Here is a 16,399-nt window from a genome sequence, read left to right on the forward strand (position 1 = left end):
TCAATGGACAGCCGAGTGCGCTTATCTGTCAGCACACCACCAGCAGCGCTGAACACACGTTCAAAGAGAATGCTGGCTGCAGGGCATGACAAGATCTCCAAGGCGTGAGTGGCGCGCTCGAGCCATTTTTCCAGATTGGAATACCAAAATGAGCAAGGGTCCAGTGACACAGTCATGGCTTCGATGTTCACTTGGAGATACTCCTGTACCATCCTCTCTAGGCGTTGACTATGTGTCAGACTTCTTATCTCCTGTGGCTTTGCAATGGATGGTCTAAAAAAGTGGTGAAACGATTCCACAAAATTGCTGTTACCAGCAGATACTGTGTTACTGTTACGGTTTGAGTGATGAAGACTCGACAGTCCCACGGTTGGCAAGTTAGAACTGTGAGATTCACCACTGGTGTTTTGTGGAAAAGCACATGTAAGATTCTGCAACAGCATCTGCAGACACTCATGCATGGCTCAATCCCTGTTTATGGCAGGAATTATTTCGGCAAATTTACTTTTGCACTGGGGATCTAAGAGTGTGGCAACCCAGTAGTCGGGATTACTTCGAATTCTGACAATCCGAGGGTCATGTTGCAGGTAGTGCAGCAAGAAGGCACTCATGTGTCTTGCGCATCAAGGAGGACCAAGTCCTTGTTGTGTTGGTAGCGAGGTAAGAATCATGCTTCCTTCCTCTGCCCTCTCCCCCCAACCTTGCACAACAGAAATGTGATCAAGGTCTCCCTCATCTGATGAGTCTTCCATGCCCATCGCCAGTTCATCCTCCACTTCTTCCTTGGCTCCTGCACCTTCCTCAACAGTTTGGCTGCTACCATGCGCCCTGGTTAATCCCTCTCCCCCACCCTCCCATGCCTGCCGCCTTGGTGCTGCCAACCGTCTGGACCTTGGAGATGTTATCCCTTCCACATATGACTCCTCCTCTACTTCCTCCACCTCCTCTTGTCCAACCACCTGACTCTGAATTCTGTTTAATGTGTGCTCCAGCATGTAAATCACCGGAATAGTCATGCTGATAATGGCATGTTGTCAGCACTAAACATCTTCGTCGCCATTTCAAAACTGTGCAGAAGGGTGTGTGGCGCCCCTGAGGGTTTAGTCGCCACAGAGTTACTGCATCTCACCCAGAGGTGTGGTATCTCACCCTCAGGTAAGGAAGGCATATGGCTCGGGACCCTAACACCTGCATCCAACACATACCCGCAGTTGGGGTAGGGCGAGATTGCTCCTAAGGGAGAGCACAGTCCCAGGTCTCTATCTGGTGGGAGGGTCCTATGTAGTGAGTGCTTAGGGGAGCAGCTTAGGAGAGCACATGACAGGGAGAGTATAAATAGGAAGCCATCTTAGAAAGAGCAAGCCAGTCAGAGGAGGAAAAGTGACAGGAACAGAGGCTCGGCATGAGCTCTGCTCCGGAGGCGGGCCTAGCCTGGGAGGCCCAGGACTGAAGGAGAGAAGAGAGGAGTGGGAGCAGGAAGGCTCCAGGAACCGAAGGGACCCTAGGGGTACGGGCCGTGCAGAAGGCCACACGTACTCGCTGCTACCAGGAGGTAGAGGGGTCAGGCCAGATAAGGGGAACCGGTCCTTCAACTAGCGGAGAAACGGCAAGGCTCAACTAGAAACCGGAGGCTGCAGCATTTCATGTACTGCAGGCCAAAGTCCACACCAGTCTCACTAAGAAGGTAGCCACATAGGACCCAGGGGACAGAACACAAGTCGCCCGCCAAGGCCCGAGGATACCGGATAGAAGTGTCACTGGGTGTGAGGTGGAGGGAGAAGGCCAGAGAAAGGACACACAGAAGGGGGTCCTGCTAAGTACTCCGGAGGTATCTGGGGGTGGACTGAGCCCCTCACTGAGTACACACAGCACGACAGGGGAGATTGCTCTGGTACCTGTTATCTGGACTGCAACAACTGTGAGTAAAGATCTTGGGACTGCATCACACGGACTCTGTGTTCATTACTGACTCCCTGCACTACAACCACCATCATCCACCCACACTGCCCTGAAGCTACACTCTTCCTGTGGTGAGTAATAATACCATTGCTGCAAAACTACCAGCTTCAGAGGACTGTTCCGCAGTGGCGGCCCCTTTGGCCGCACTCCACAGGTGGCGTAGTCGAACACTATAAAATCCATATATACAAATTACCCTTGGATTGACCACCCTGAGTCACGGACCGGGTCACCGCCACAGTGACTACAATCCCCAGCGTCTACCGGCCCGGCTCGGTACCCCACGGCCCAGGGGGCGCGTCAACTTCATAGGTCCCTGATCTGAGACGACTCCTGCAGCGTGATTTGCCCCACCTCTGGATCTCGTTGGCCCAGGCTATACGTCAGAACGTATTGCACCAGGGCTTGTCGTTGCTGCCACAGTCGCTGCAACATGTGCAGAGTTGAATTCCACCGTGTCGGCACATCGCATTTCAGCCAGTGAACTGGCAGGCCCAACGACTTCTGTAGAGATGTAAGTCATTGAGATGCGGGATGTGAACTGCGGAAGTGAGCACACAGTGACCGTGCCCTCTGCAGAGGGTCATCTAGTCCGGGATAGTGGGCTAAAAATTTATGGACAACCAGGTTCAACACGTGAGCCATACAAGGCACGTTTGTGACATTGCCCCGGTGAAGGGCCGCACCCAGGTTTGCAGCATTGTCGCACACGGCCTTCCTTGGTTGCAGGTCCAGTGGAGACAACCATTCATGAAACTGGGTCTCCAGAGCTGACCACAACTCCTCAGCTGTGTGACTCACATTTCCCAGATATTTCAAAGTAAACACTGATGCTGTTGAGCCCTGCTGCCAGCATAGTAAGGAGGTGTGCAGGATTCCTTCTGTGCAGATAGAAAGCAGTTGGCATTACCAGACAGGCTTTTGGTGCAGGTGGAGGACAGAGAGGAGGTTGAGGAGGCAGAAGCAGTGGAGGAACTTCGAGACAAAGAGGATTGACGCACAACTCGTGGGGACGGTAAGACTTGGACAGCAGCCCCTTGTCCTGCTGTCATCATAGTTACCCAGTGCCCAGTCAGCGACAGGTAACGCCCCTGTCCATGCCTACTCGTCCAAGTGTCTGTGGTGAAATGCACCCTGTCACACACAGAGTTTCTCAAAGAAGCGGTGATGTTGTGTGCGACATGCTGGTGGAGCGCAGGCACACCTTTCTTTGAGAAGTAGTGCCGACTGGGCATCTGTTACTGAGGCACTGCGACAGACATAAGGTCTCGAAAATCCACTGTGTCCTCCAGGCGGAAAGGCAGCATTTCTGTAGCCAACAGCTTGAAGATGGTGAAATTCAACCTCTTAGCTTTCTCATGTCTAGGAGGAAATGGTCTTTTACTTTTCCACATCTGAGGGACCGAGGGCTGGCTGTTGTTCTTAGACGGGGTTGAGTAGGGTGTCCCCGGAAAACTGCCAGTCTGTGAGAAAGATGCAGGCGGACATGTTAGGTTGCCTTGATCCAAAGGTGGCGCTCTTGATGTCGGAGAGTGCTCAAAACCAGCAGGTGTTTCCACTTCCCAATGAACTGACGACCTGCCAATCACACTGGCTGTTGCGGGTAAAGAGGTGGCAGGTCTGCGTCCAAAAACATGTGTGACTGCTGTCCCCCCAGTCACAGAGGATGAAGAGGCTGCAGATGCACAAGATGGGGCAGACGGTGGTAGGCCCAGCCCGCTAGGCCGCATTGTAGCACAGTGAGCTTCCCACTGCAACTTATGCTTCATATCCATGTGACGGTACATGCATGAAGTACTCAAACTATGGATTTTTGGCCTCTAGTTAGCTTTTGGTGACAAATATTACAGATAACACGAGTTGGGTCATCCTTATCGATCTGAATAAATGCCCAGGCTATGCAAGACTTAGAGCCCATGCGACCTGAAGAGCCACCACGACTTGTGGTCAGAGGCAGAGTTGTGGTTGAGGATGCAGTTGTTGACGTGCTTCCAGTACTCCGTCTCTGTCCAGGAAGGCGCAACATAACCTCGTCGTCAATAGCATCTGTGACGCCCCGCAGCGCTTGGTATCACAGATCCTAGAAGAGTGCATTGATGGAATCCTCCCCAAGAGGCCCCCATAAACATTTACACATCTCCACCTTCCACCTCAGACCAGCAGAGGGAGCCCGTTAGGGATATAAATAGGGAAGGTGGAGCTAGGCAGTTCAGTTCCTCTGAAGAGTTCCTGCAGTAGAGAAGCCTAAGAGAGGTCAGTCTGCAGTGGAGCTCAGTCTAGTCTAGAGAACTCAGTTAATAGTTCAGCAGTGGAGCACGAGGCTCCTGGTTGCTAGATTCAGGGAGCCCAGATAGAGCTTAAGGTGTGCCGGCGCCATAAGATCGGTGAAGCGCGGCAAGCTGCCGTTAGTGTGTATAGCCTAGTGAGGGCCCGAGTAGGCCGAAGGCGAGCGGCGAGTTAGTACATAAGGGGTTGAGGAGCTTAACCAGCTCACCCCGAAGCATTTACCGGACACCGGATCTGAGCTTACCGGGATCTCTATGACCCAGTAAGGCATAACAAGAATCCCTGGAGAACTACAAGTCCCAGGATCGCTAAGGTGCTGATACGTAACAGAGCCAGGAGATGCTTAGGCCCCGCATACTGGGAGCGTGAACTCCAAGAGAAGGCCCTACCACAAGGTCAGCCAGCGCAGGACAGAGACAAAGTTAGGCCTAGCTCCCGGCAGGTCAGAAACTTACTATGCAGAGGCAAGAAACAGGAGGCCCTACACCCGCTCATTGGGGAGGATACTGATATGCACACTTCACCCTACAGTACTCCGGGATGTGCCTGATTTTCCACCAGTAAAAGGTATTGAATTGACTACCGTGTCCGTTCCCGTTCTTGCTCTGACCCAGCTGAGTCTCGCCTGTCCTGCATTCCCCCTGCATACGCTGCCCTGAGACCTAGCTCCACCTGTGGGGAGCTATACCATCGAGCTGCCTTATCACCGGCCTCTGTGGACTGCTGCAGCGCTGGTGCTTCTCACCAGATACCACAGGTGGCGTCACGAACTCTTATAAAATTAACAATTATCCACGCTTTTAAAGAGTGACCCCAGGGTACGGGCCAGGGAGCCGACCACCGCGACATCCCCAAGGCCAGGCAAAGGCCCAGGTACCGAGTCATCCCCATCCCCTGGGCTAGTCACATCCTCCTCCACCTCCTCTGCTGACCTCATCGACTGGCTGACTGTGGGTTGACAGTAAGTGGGATCTCCAACCTCGTCATCATCACCCTGTGTGTTCTCATACCCATCGTCCTCAGAGCCAACCTCTTCCTGCCCTGACCGAAAAGTCAAGTTGTCGCTCCAATCAGGTATTTGAGTCTCATCATGGTCTACATTATGCTCAGAACCTTCTTCATCTGGTCCTGGGCATCAGTGCAGATCATTTCCTCGTCTGGATTAACAGAAGCTCTGGAGCAGACCTTCGTTTCCCAGGCTATAGTATGAGTAAACAGCTGTGCAGACTCAACCATCTGTGTTACCCCATACTCAGATGGGCAGCTGGAGACTTGGGAGCTGTGAGGAAGCAAGTGCGATTGGGGTGACACCTCTGAGGACTGGAGTATTTGTGATGTTGAAATTGAGGTGGTGGAGAGCCCACTTGAAGGAGCACTTGATTTCCGTTGAAGCACCTGTTGTTTTTGTGCCTCATCTGGAATTTATAGCGATGGGCGTGTCCGTAAGAAAGGGATCGTATCACATTGTCCACGTAAAGAAGTCGACATCTTAGTTTGGCTGGAAGATGGTCTTTCTTCTGCAGATGTTACTCCCCCCCACCGCGGGGGGGCTCGACCCACCAGCAGACAGGCACCAGTATTGGGAGAGGGGGGCTGGCCGTCAGGGTCCACCGCGGCTCTGGCACAAACCCGGCGACACAGAGGTGGCACGGGCAGGAACGGACTGGCCATGTCGGCTTCTCACTTTTTGGATTTTAGAAGGGCATGACATGCCTATATCTGTGTCTCCCCTCCTTTTACTCCTCCACCTCTTTTCTTTCCGCATGACTATATGTACTTGTCACTTTTCCATGTGTTAGTTATGTCTTCTGAGCAGTTTGTCAGCTTTTGGACACCTTTGAAGGTGTTTTCTATGTGTTTCTATGTGTTTTTGTTTGCCTGCCATTGGTTTTAACGGTGTTCGAAGGTGTTCGACGAACAGTTCGACGAACACACGGGTGTTCGACGAACCGAACCGAACTCGAACACTACGGGGGTGGCTCAACACTAATAATGACTGAGAATATTAAGAATATTAAGCATATATTTATATTTATACAGTTATAATCTACATAGTGATTGGTGTCGTTGTTGGAGTGTTTGTGATCAGCTTAGTGTTTATGGTTATTGCACATTTCTACCTCAAATCCAAGTAAGTGATCAGAATGAAAGAACAATAGCTTTTCTTAAAAATATTCTAAATGGAATCTGACTCTGCCCGAGCCCTACTTATCCTTCACAGCACCAACATTTATGGATCAGGAGATCTGCAGAAATGTGCACCAGACGTTCTGCTGTCAGCATCTGCATGATCCAGGATAATGTTTAATGCTTTTAAATGAAAACCCAACTTGGTGGTCTTGGTGTAACTTCTGCTCTGGATTTCAGCAGTGTCAGATGGTTGTAATAAGGCTTGGTTCACACTAACGTTTAGAATTCCGCTTTCTGTTCTAATATTAAAACAGTAAACCAGAAAAACACCTAAGAAATTGAACCATCACATTATGATCACAATCGGTGCCAGATGGTCCAGACTGATATTGGGTTTGTCATGTCAGTTATTTTACTGAAAAAAATAGTACAGCTTTTTCTTTTGGTGAAATTGATGGAGATTGTGAGTTCAGAGCCTCAGAGTCAAGTGTGAACAAAACTAAACATCACTAAACATCATTTTCATTGTATCATATTAACCTCTTCATTAATAACCTTGGGGATGGAATTGAGACACCAAATTATGTAGGAAAATAAAATCTGACCTTGACATTAAAATATTTCAGAATGATCTGGATAAGATGACTGAATGGGAAAACACTTGTCAAAGTAAACTTAATGTTGATAAATGTAGAGTAATGCCGCTAGGAAGGAGTAATCCTATTGCTGCACATTCATTAAATGGCAGAATACCCAGGACTACAGAACAAAAGGACTTGGGTATTCTGATTGCAATTGAGATGAGCAGCAGTACTCAATGTCAGGCAGCAGCCACCAAAGCAAACAAGATTTTAAGATGCATAAAAAGAAAGAAAAAAACCTGTCATCCCAACGTATTGTTACTCCTATCACTGATGAGGCCACATCTAGAATATGGGATCCAGTTTTGGTATCCACATTTTCAAAAGGATATTCAGAAGTTAGAGTCAGTTCAAATGCAGGCTATTAGATTATTACATGGGATGGAAGGCTACTAATTTGATGAGAGGTTGGAAAAGTTGGGCTTGTTTAGCTTAGAAAAAAAGACATCTCAGAGGAGATCTCATCTATATGTATAAATATATGTGAGGTCAGTACAAAGGACTAGCACATGACTTATTCCTTACAAAGACTATACTAAGGACAAGGGGGCACTCATTATGGGTGGAAGAAAGGCAATTCTGGCACCTAAACAGGAAAGGGTTCTTTACAGTTAGAGCAGTCAGACTGCTACTCAAGAGGTAGTAATTAATGTTGAGTCACCCCCGTAGTGTTCGAGTTTGGTTCGGTTCATCGAACACCCGTATGTTCGCCGAACTGTTCGTCGAACTGTTCGTCGAACACCGTTAAAACCAATGGCAGGCAAACAAAAACACATAGAAACACATAGAAAACACCTTCAAAGGTGTCCAAAACCTGACAAACTGCTCAGAAGACACAACTAACACATGGAAAAGTGACAAGTACATATAGTCATGTGAAAAGAAAAGAGGCGGAGGAGTAAAAGGAGGGGGAGACACAGATATAGGCATGTGATGCCCTTCTAAAACCAAAAAAGTGCGAAGCCGACACGGCCAGTCCGTTCCTGCCCGTGCGACCTCCATGTCGCCGGGTTTGTGCCAGAGCTGCGGTGGACCCTGACGGCCAGCCCCCCTCTCCAAATACTGGTGCCTGTCCGCTGGTGGGTCAAGCGAGCCCCCCTGCGGTGGAGGCAGGTCTAAACTTTTTAATTTAAATTGTCTCTCTAATTTGAATGAGTACACTTTAAATCCTTTCACAAGGATCTATTGAAGGGCCAGTCTCATGCCAGCAGCCGCGGTAATTCCAGCTCCAGTAGCATCCACTAAAGCTGCTGCAGTTAAAAAGCTTTTATAAGGATCGAGCTTGGCGGTCCACCACAAGGCGTCCTACCAACAGTCACAGCCCTGTGCCTTGGGGTGCCTCCCCGATGCTCTTCACTGAGTGTCCCGGGGGCCTGAACCATTTCCTTTAAAAAAATTAAGTGTCCAAACTACAGGTGGTGTAGCTTGCTTAACAGCTGGGATAATCCGCTGACTAGCAGACACTGCTACTAGGCACAAAGTATTTCCTGGGCTAGATGCAGTTAAAAATTTGTAATTAGATAATCTCGTTGAATGCTGAGAAAGCATTCCATAGAGTCTCCTGGTACGCCATATATTATTCTCTTACAAAGCTTCGGGTAGGGGTCTAGGGGACCCTTTTATAGCCAAAATCACGGCCCTTTATCGCAATACGTCACCTAGGCTGAAGATAAATGGAAAATTTCATCACCTTTCATAATCACCAATGGGACAAGACAGGGATGTCCTCTGTCCCCTCTCTTATACATCCTAGTGACGGAGCACCTGCTCTCATCAAATCGCCATAACCCCAGTATTAGGTGGATTGAGGTGGGAGGCACCGAGTACAAGTGCTCTGCATTAGCTGATGATGTCCTAGTATATATCACTCAATCACATATATCCATCCCTGCTGTTATGGCTGAAATAGATCACTTTGTTACATGGTCAAATATTAAAATCAATGCAGCGAAGTCTGAGGCCCTCGATGTCTCCCTCCCGAAATCCATACAGGATTCAATCCAGTCCAACTTTCCCTTTACCTGGCCCTCACAGGGTATCAAATACTTAGGAATTCGTATTCATAGAGACCTCTCCCGTTTATGTTATCTTAATTTTGGGCCCTTTATTGAACAACTCCATACAGACCACGGTTGGCAAGTTAGAACTGTAAGATACACTACGTGAACCACTGGTGTTTTGTGGAAAAGCACATGCACACTGTGTTCCAAATTATTATGCAAAAAGTGTTTAGGAGTGATAAGGTAAGAATTTTTTTGTTTGTCAGTTAAACTCATTGATGGTGATGTGTGTCAGGGCTCTTTATATCACTGTAAGCAATTGCAGACACCTGTGCTAATTAGTTTGGCAGGTGTGTCCAATGAAAGGCAAGACTACTTAAGAAGGCTGTCCCACATTATTAAGCAGCCTACATTTTCTGCCAAAATGGGAAAGAAAAAAGATGTGTCGGCTGCTGAGAAGCAACAAATTGTGGAGTGTTTAGGTCAAGGCATGACTACAATCAACATTGCCAAGACACTTCATCTTGATCATCGCACAATGAAGAAGTATGTAGCTGATTCACAGTACACACGTGTGCGTGCTGATAAGGGAAAATTGAGGACTCTTTCCTACAGGCAATTACGTCAGGTTAAAAGAGCAGCGGCAAAAAAGCCTGGTCATAGCAGCAGACAAGTTTTTGAAGCTGCTGTTGCCTCCAACGTCCCCCGAACCACAAGATGCAGGATCCTTCAGAGGTTTGCAGCTGTGCGTAAGCCATCCTGTCGACCTCCTCTATCCACTGTACACAAGCAGAAAAGGCTCCAGTGGGCCAAACAATACATGAAGACTGACTTCAAAACTGTTTTGTTCACTGATGAGTGCCGTGCAACGCTCGATGGTCCAGATGGATGGAGTGGAGGATGGCTGGTTGATGGACAACCCATGCAAACACGGCTACGGCGCCAACAAGGAGGAGATGGAGTAATGTTTTGGGCTGGAATCATGGGGAGAGAGATTGTCGGCCCCTTTAGGATCCCTGAAGGGGTAAAGATGAACTCCATAATGTATGTTGAGTTTCTCAAACAGCACTTCCTGCCATGGTTCAAGAAGAAGAACCATGTATTCCGCAGCAAGATCATTTTCATGCATGATAATGCACCGTCTCATGCTGCACATAACACATCTGCATCTCTGGCTGATATGGGCATAAAAGGGAACAAACTTATGGTGTGACCCCCATGCTAACCTGACCTCAACCCCATTGAGAACTGGAGCATCATCAAAAGGAGTGTCTATGATGGCAGGAGGCAGTTCATATCTAAGCAACTGCTCTGGGAGGGTATTCTGTCCTCATGCAAAACAATTGAAGCAGAAGCCATCCAAAACCTGACAAATTCAATGGACGAGAGAGTTCAGAAGCTCCTTTCGAACAAGGGGTCCTATGTGCAAATGTAGCATTACCTAGAATAAAGTTTTGAGTTGAAAACTGTTTGATTTCAGTTTATAATAACCTGCTAATGCTTATAATTTCAAAAATGACCATTTTTTGGTTCTTTATTAAAATGAAAAGGTTGATCGAAGAGTGTGGGGGATCTAAGAGTGTGGCAACCCAGTAGTCAGGATTATTTTGAATTCTGACAATCTGAGAGTCATGTTGCAGGTAGTGCAGCAAGAAGGCACTCATGTGTCTTGCGCATCTAGGAGCCCCAAAATTATTTTCCGGGCTAGATGCAGCTAAAAATTATTTTTAATTTGAAAGCTGGTGGAGCTTAGTATAGATGGCCTAATAGAATCAGTTCTGCACACTGCTACAAAGCCCAAATTATTTTCCAGCCAAGATACAGATAAACATGTTTAGTAATTTTAAATCAGGTGGAATTTAGTATAGATGGCCTAATAGAATCAGTACTGCACACTGCTACAAGGCCCAAATTATTTTCCAGCCAAGATACAGATAAACATGATTAGTAATTTGAAAGCTTAAAACGGTTGGTGAGGTGATTTTAACAAATCATAGAATCATAGAATGGTAGAGTTGGAAGGGACCTCCTGGGTCATCTGGTCCAACCCCCTGCTCAAAGCAGGATTCACTAGATCATCTCAGACAGATGTCTGTCCAGCCTCTGTTTGAAGACGTCCATTGAAGGGGAACTCACCACCAAATCATCAAGCTTTTACTCTCCCCAGGATGACATAGGGGTAGAAAAGTCGTTTCGGCTCCATGATTTGTTCATCTTTATGAACGTGAGTCTGTCTACATTATCAGTGGAGAGCCGCGTGCGCTTATCTGTCAGCACACCACCAGCAGCACTGAACACACGTTCAGACAGAACGCTGACTGCAGGGCATGACAAGATCTCCAAGGCGTAAGTGGCGGCCATTTATCCAGATTGGAAGCCCAAAAAGAGCAAGGGTCCAGTGACACAGTCATGGCTTCAATGTTTACTTGGAGATACTCCTGTACCATAGTCTCTAGGCGTTGACTATGTGTCAAACTTCTTGTCTCCTGTGGCATTGCCAAGGATGGGCTAAAAAAGTGGTGAAATGATTCCGCAAAATTGATGTCACCAGCAGATACTGTGATTCTGTTACATTTTGAGTGCTGAACACTTGACGGTCCCACGGTTGGCAAGATGGAACTGTGAGATTCACTACGTGCACCACTAGTGTTTTGTGGAAAAGCACATGTAAGATTCTGCAACAGTCTCTGCTGATACTCCTGCATGCGTGCATCTCTTTCTATAGCAGGAATAATTTCTGCAAATTTACTTTTGTACCGGGGATCTAACATTGTGGCAACCCAGTAGTCAGGATTATTTCTAATTCTCACAATTCGAGGGTCATGTTGCAGGTAGTGCAGCAAGAAGGCACTCATGTGTCTTGCGCATCCAGGAGCACAAAGTCCCTGTTGTGTTGGTGGTGAGATACCAAACATGCTTCATTCCTCTGCCCTCTCCCCCCAACCTCGCACAACAGAAATGTTCCTCACTAGTTTGGCAGCTACCATGCGCCCTGGTAAAACCATCTCCCCCACACTCACATGCGTGCTGCCTTGGTGCTGCCAACCGTCTGGACCTTGCAGATGTTAGCCCTTCCTCATACAACTCCTCCTCCTCTACTTCCTCCACCTCCTCTTGTGCCACCACCTGACTCCGAATTCTGTTTAACATGTGCTCCAGCATGTAAATCACCGGAATAGTCATGCTGATAATGGCATCGTCAGCACTAAACATCTTCGTCGCCATTTCAAAACTGTGCATAAGGGTGCATAGGCCCCTGATCTGAGACCACTCCTCCAGCGTTATTTGCCCCACCTCTGGATCTCATTGGCCCAGGCTATATGTCAGAACGTATTGCACCAGGGCTTGTCAGTGCTGCCACAGTCGCTGCAACATGTGCAGAGTTGAATTCCACCGGGTAGGCACATCGCATTTTAGCCGGTGAAGTGGCAGGCCCAACGACTTCTGTAGAGATGTAAGTCGCTGAGCTGCGGGATGCGAACGGCGGAAGTGAGCACACAGCGATCGTGCCCTCTGCAGAAGGCCATCTAGTCCGGGATAGTGGGCTAAAAATTGCTGGACAACCAGGTTCAACACGTGAGCCATACAAGGCACGTGTGTGACATTGCTCCGGTGAAGGGCCGCACCCAGGTTTGCAGCATTGTCGCACACGGCCTTTCCTGGTTTCAGGTCCAGTGGAGACAACCATTCATGAAACTGGTTCTCCAGAGCTGACCACAACTCCTCAGCTGTGTGACTCACATTTCCCAGACATTTCAAAGTAAAAACTGCCTGATGACGTTGAGTCCTGCTGCCAGCATAGTAAGGAGGTGTGCAGGATCCCTTCTGCGCAGTTAGAAAGCTTGTGGCATGACCAGACAGGCTTTGAGTGCAGGTGGAGGACAAAGAGGAGGTTGAGGAGGCAGATGCAGTGGAGGAACTTCGAGATAAAGAGGATTGACGCACAACTCATGGGGATGGCAAAACTTGGACAGCAGCCCCTAGTCCTACTGTCACCATAGTTACCCAGTGCTCAGTCAGCGACATGTAACGCCCCTGTCCATGCCTACTTGTCCAAGTGTCTGTGGTGAAATGCACCCTGTCACACACAGAGTTTCTCAAGGAAGAGGTGATGTTGTGTGCAACATGCTGGTGGAGCGCAGGCACACCTTTCTTTGAGAAGTAGTGCCGACTGGGCATCTGTTACTGGGGCACTGCGACGGACATAAGGTCTTGAAAATCCTCTGTGTCCACCAGGCGGAAAGGCAGCATTTCTGTAGCCAAGAGCTTGCAGATGGTGGAATTCAACCTCTTAGCTTTCTCATGGCTAGGATGAAATGGTATTTTACATGTCCACATCTGAGGGACCGAGGGCTGGCTGTTGTGCTTAGACGGGGTTGATAAGGGTGTCCCCGGCAAACTGCCAGTCTGTGAGGAAGATGCAGGCGGACATGTTAGGTTACCTTGATCCAAAGGTGGTGCTATCGATTTCGGACAGGGCTGAACACCAGCTGGTGTTTCCACCTCCAAAGAAAATTATGACATGCCAATCAAGCTGGCTGTTGCGGGTAAAGAGGTGGCAGGTCTGCGTTCCAAAACAGGTGTGACTGCTGTCCCCCCAGTCACAGAGGATGAAGAGGCCGCAGATGCACAAGATGTGGCAGACGGTGGTTGGCCCGGCCGGCTAGGCCGCATTGTAGCACAGTGAGCTTCCCACTGCAACTTATGCTTCATATCCATGTGCCGGTTCATGCATGAAGTACTCAAACTATGTATTTTTTGGCCTCTACTTAGCTTTTGCTGACAAATGTTACAGATAACACGAGTTGGGTCATCTTTATCGATCTGAAAAAATGCCCAGGCTATGCAAGGCTTAGCACCCATGCGACCTGGAGAGCCACCACGACTTGTGGTCAGAGGCAGAGTTGTGTTTGAGGATGCAGTTGTTGACGGGCTTCCAGTACCACGTCTCTGTCCAGGAAGGCGCAACCTGACCTCGTCGTCACTAGCTTCCTCCTCCACCTCCTCTGCTGACCTCATCGACTGGCTGACTGTGGGTTGACAGTAAGTGGGATCTCCAACCTCGTCATCATCACCCTGTGTGTTATCACACCCGTCGTCCTCAGAGCCAACCTCTTCCTGCCCTGACAAACAACTCAAGTTGTCGCTCCAATCAGGTATTTGAATCTCATCATCGTCTTCCTCATTGTCTCCACCAACAGGAGTTACAGTTTGGGAACTTGGGTCTACATTATGGTCAGAACCTTCTGCGTCTGGTCCTGAATCCGACTCATAAAGATTCTGGGCATCAGTGCATTTCATTTCCTCGTCTGAATTCACAGAAGCTCTGGAGCCGACCTCTGATTCCCAGGCTATAGTATGAGTAAACAGCTCTGCAAACTCAACCATCTGTTCTACCCCATAATCAGATGGGCAGCTGGAGACTTGGGAGCTTTGAGGAAGCAAGTGCGATTGGGGTGACACCTCTGAGGACTGGAGTATTTGTGATGTTGAAGTTGAGGTGGAGGAGAGCCCACTTGAAGGAGCACTTGATATCCGTTGAAGCACGTGCTGTTTTTGTGCCTCATCTGGAATTTGTAGCGATTGGCGTGGCGGTAAGAAAGGGATCTTATCACATTGTCCGCTAAAAGAAGTAGACATCCTAGTTTGGCTGGAAGATGGTCTTTCTTCTGCAGATGTTACTGGTGCTTTAACACCTACCCCACGGACACAAACTTTTTTTCCCTTCTCAAAACGCCTATTCCCATTTCCACCAGCAGCAGACCTTTTTCCACTCATTTTGGTGGTTAACTAATTCACAACTCCGGAGTTGTTTGCACAAAAAACAATGGATGGGAACCGTGCAGAGCTGAGTGGCCAAACTGTGGTATTAGCCTAAAAGTATTGGCTGGGTTAGATGCAGATAAAAATTATTTTGAATTTGCAACCTGGTGGAGGTAAGTATAGATGGACTAATAGAACAAGTCCCACACACTGCTAGAAGCCGAAATATTTTTTCAGAGTTAGATGCAGAAAAAAATTATATTGAATTTGCAACCTGGTGGAGGTTAGTATAGATGGACTAATAGAACAAGTCCCACACACTGCTACAAGCCGAAATATTTTTTCAGAGCTAGATGCAGATAAAAATTATTTTGAATTTGCAACCTGGTGGAGGTTAGCATAGATGGACTAATAGAACAAGTCCCACACATTGCTACAAGCCGAAATATTTTTTCTGAGCTAGATGCAGATAAAAATTATTTTGAATTTGCAACCTGGTGGAGGTTAGTATAGATGGACTAATAGAACAAGTCCCACACACTGATACAAGCCAAAATATTTTTTCAGAGCTAGATGCAGAAAAAAATTAAATTCAATTTTCAACCTGGTGGAGGTTAGTATAGATGGACTAATAGAATGATGCTATGCCCAAAAGGTTTTACTTCACTAGGTGCAGTAAAAAAATTTGTATTCTATACAAAGGTGGTGTAGCTTGCAACACAGATAGGCTACTCCACTTACTAACACACACTGCAAGAGGCCAAAAAGGATTTGCTTTGCTAGATTTAGCCAAATGCTGTGAAAAAAACTTGCACAGCACTGGCACAGACCTGCCTGGCAAAAAGTGATAGGAACTGATGTAACCTAGCCCTCAAAAGGACTGCAATTACAATTAGTCTTTACTCCCAACCTATCTATTTAAGAGCACAGACCTGTCACATAAAAGTGATAGGAACTGATGTAACCTAGCCCTGAAAAGGACTGCAATTACAATTAGTCTTTACTCCCAACCTATCTATTTAAGAGCACAGACCTGCCTTATAAAAGTCGTAGGAAATGATGTAACCTAGTCTTTACAAGGACTGCAATCACAACTATTCCCTACTCCCAAGCTATCTGTAGATTTGTGCGAAAATTGGCTTGAAATTAACAAAGTATAGTGCACACAGCAACAGTGGTGCCGTCTAACACGCAGCTGCAGCAGTGAGAAAATGGTGGCGACGGGGAAAATGGCTGGGTCTTATAGGGCAAGGACATATGACATACACTGCCAATGACACATGCCCTTGCTTGTGTGAAAAAAACACTTTGCTCCATGTGTGCGCTGCTGATAGGCTGACAGACTGAACCTCCCCACTGTAAATGCGGGAAAGAGAAAAAAAAATGGAGATCTTCATTATTTCTGCAGAGATCCATCCCCTGCCCCTCCCCCCGCCCCGCTGTACACTCAAGCTGCGTATTAATTTTCAGCATTACTGAGAAAAAATCCATTTATGATTTTGGTGCATGAACAATTATCGAACATAACCTCGAACAGCCGAATTTTTTTCAAATTGTTTGTGTTCGCCAATCGGCTCGAACACCGACCAAAACAGCTCGAATTTGAGATTGGCGAACAGT

The sequence above is a fragment of the Phyllobates terribilis genome, unplaced genomic scaffold (genome assembly GCF_046119375.1).
Source record: "Phyllobates terribilis strain yellow unplaced genomic scaffold, ASM4611937v1 Scaffold_3__8_contigs__length_932513732, whole genome shotgun sequence".
Taxonomy (NCBI): Eukaryota; Metazoa; Chordata; class Amphibia; order Anura; family Dendrobatidae; genus Phyllobates; species Phyllobates terribilis.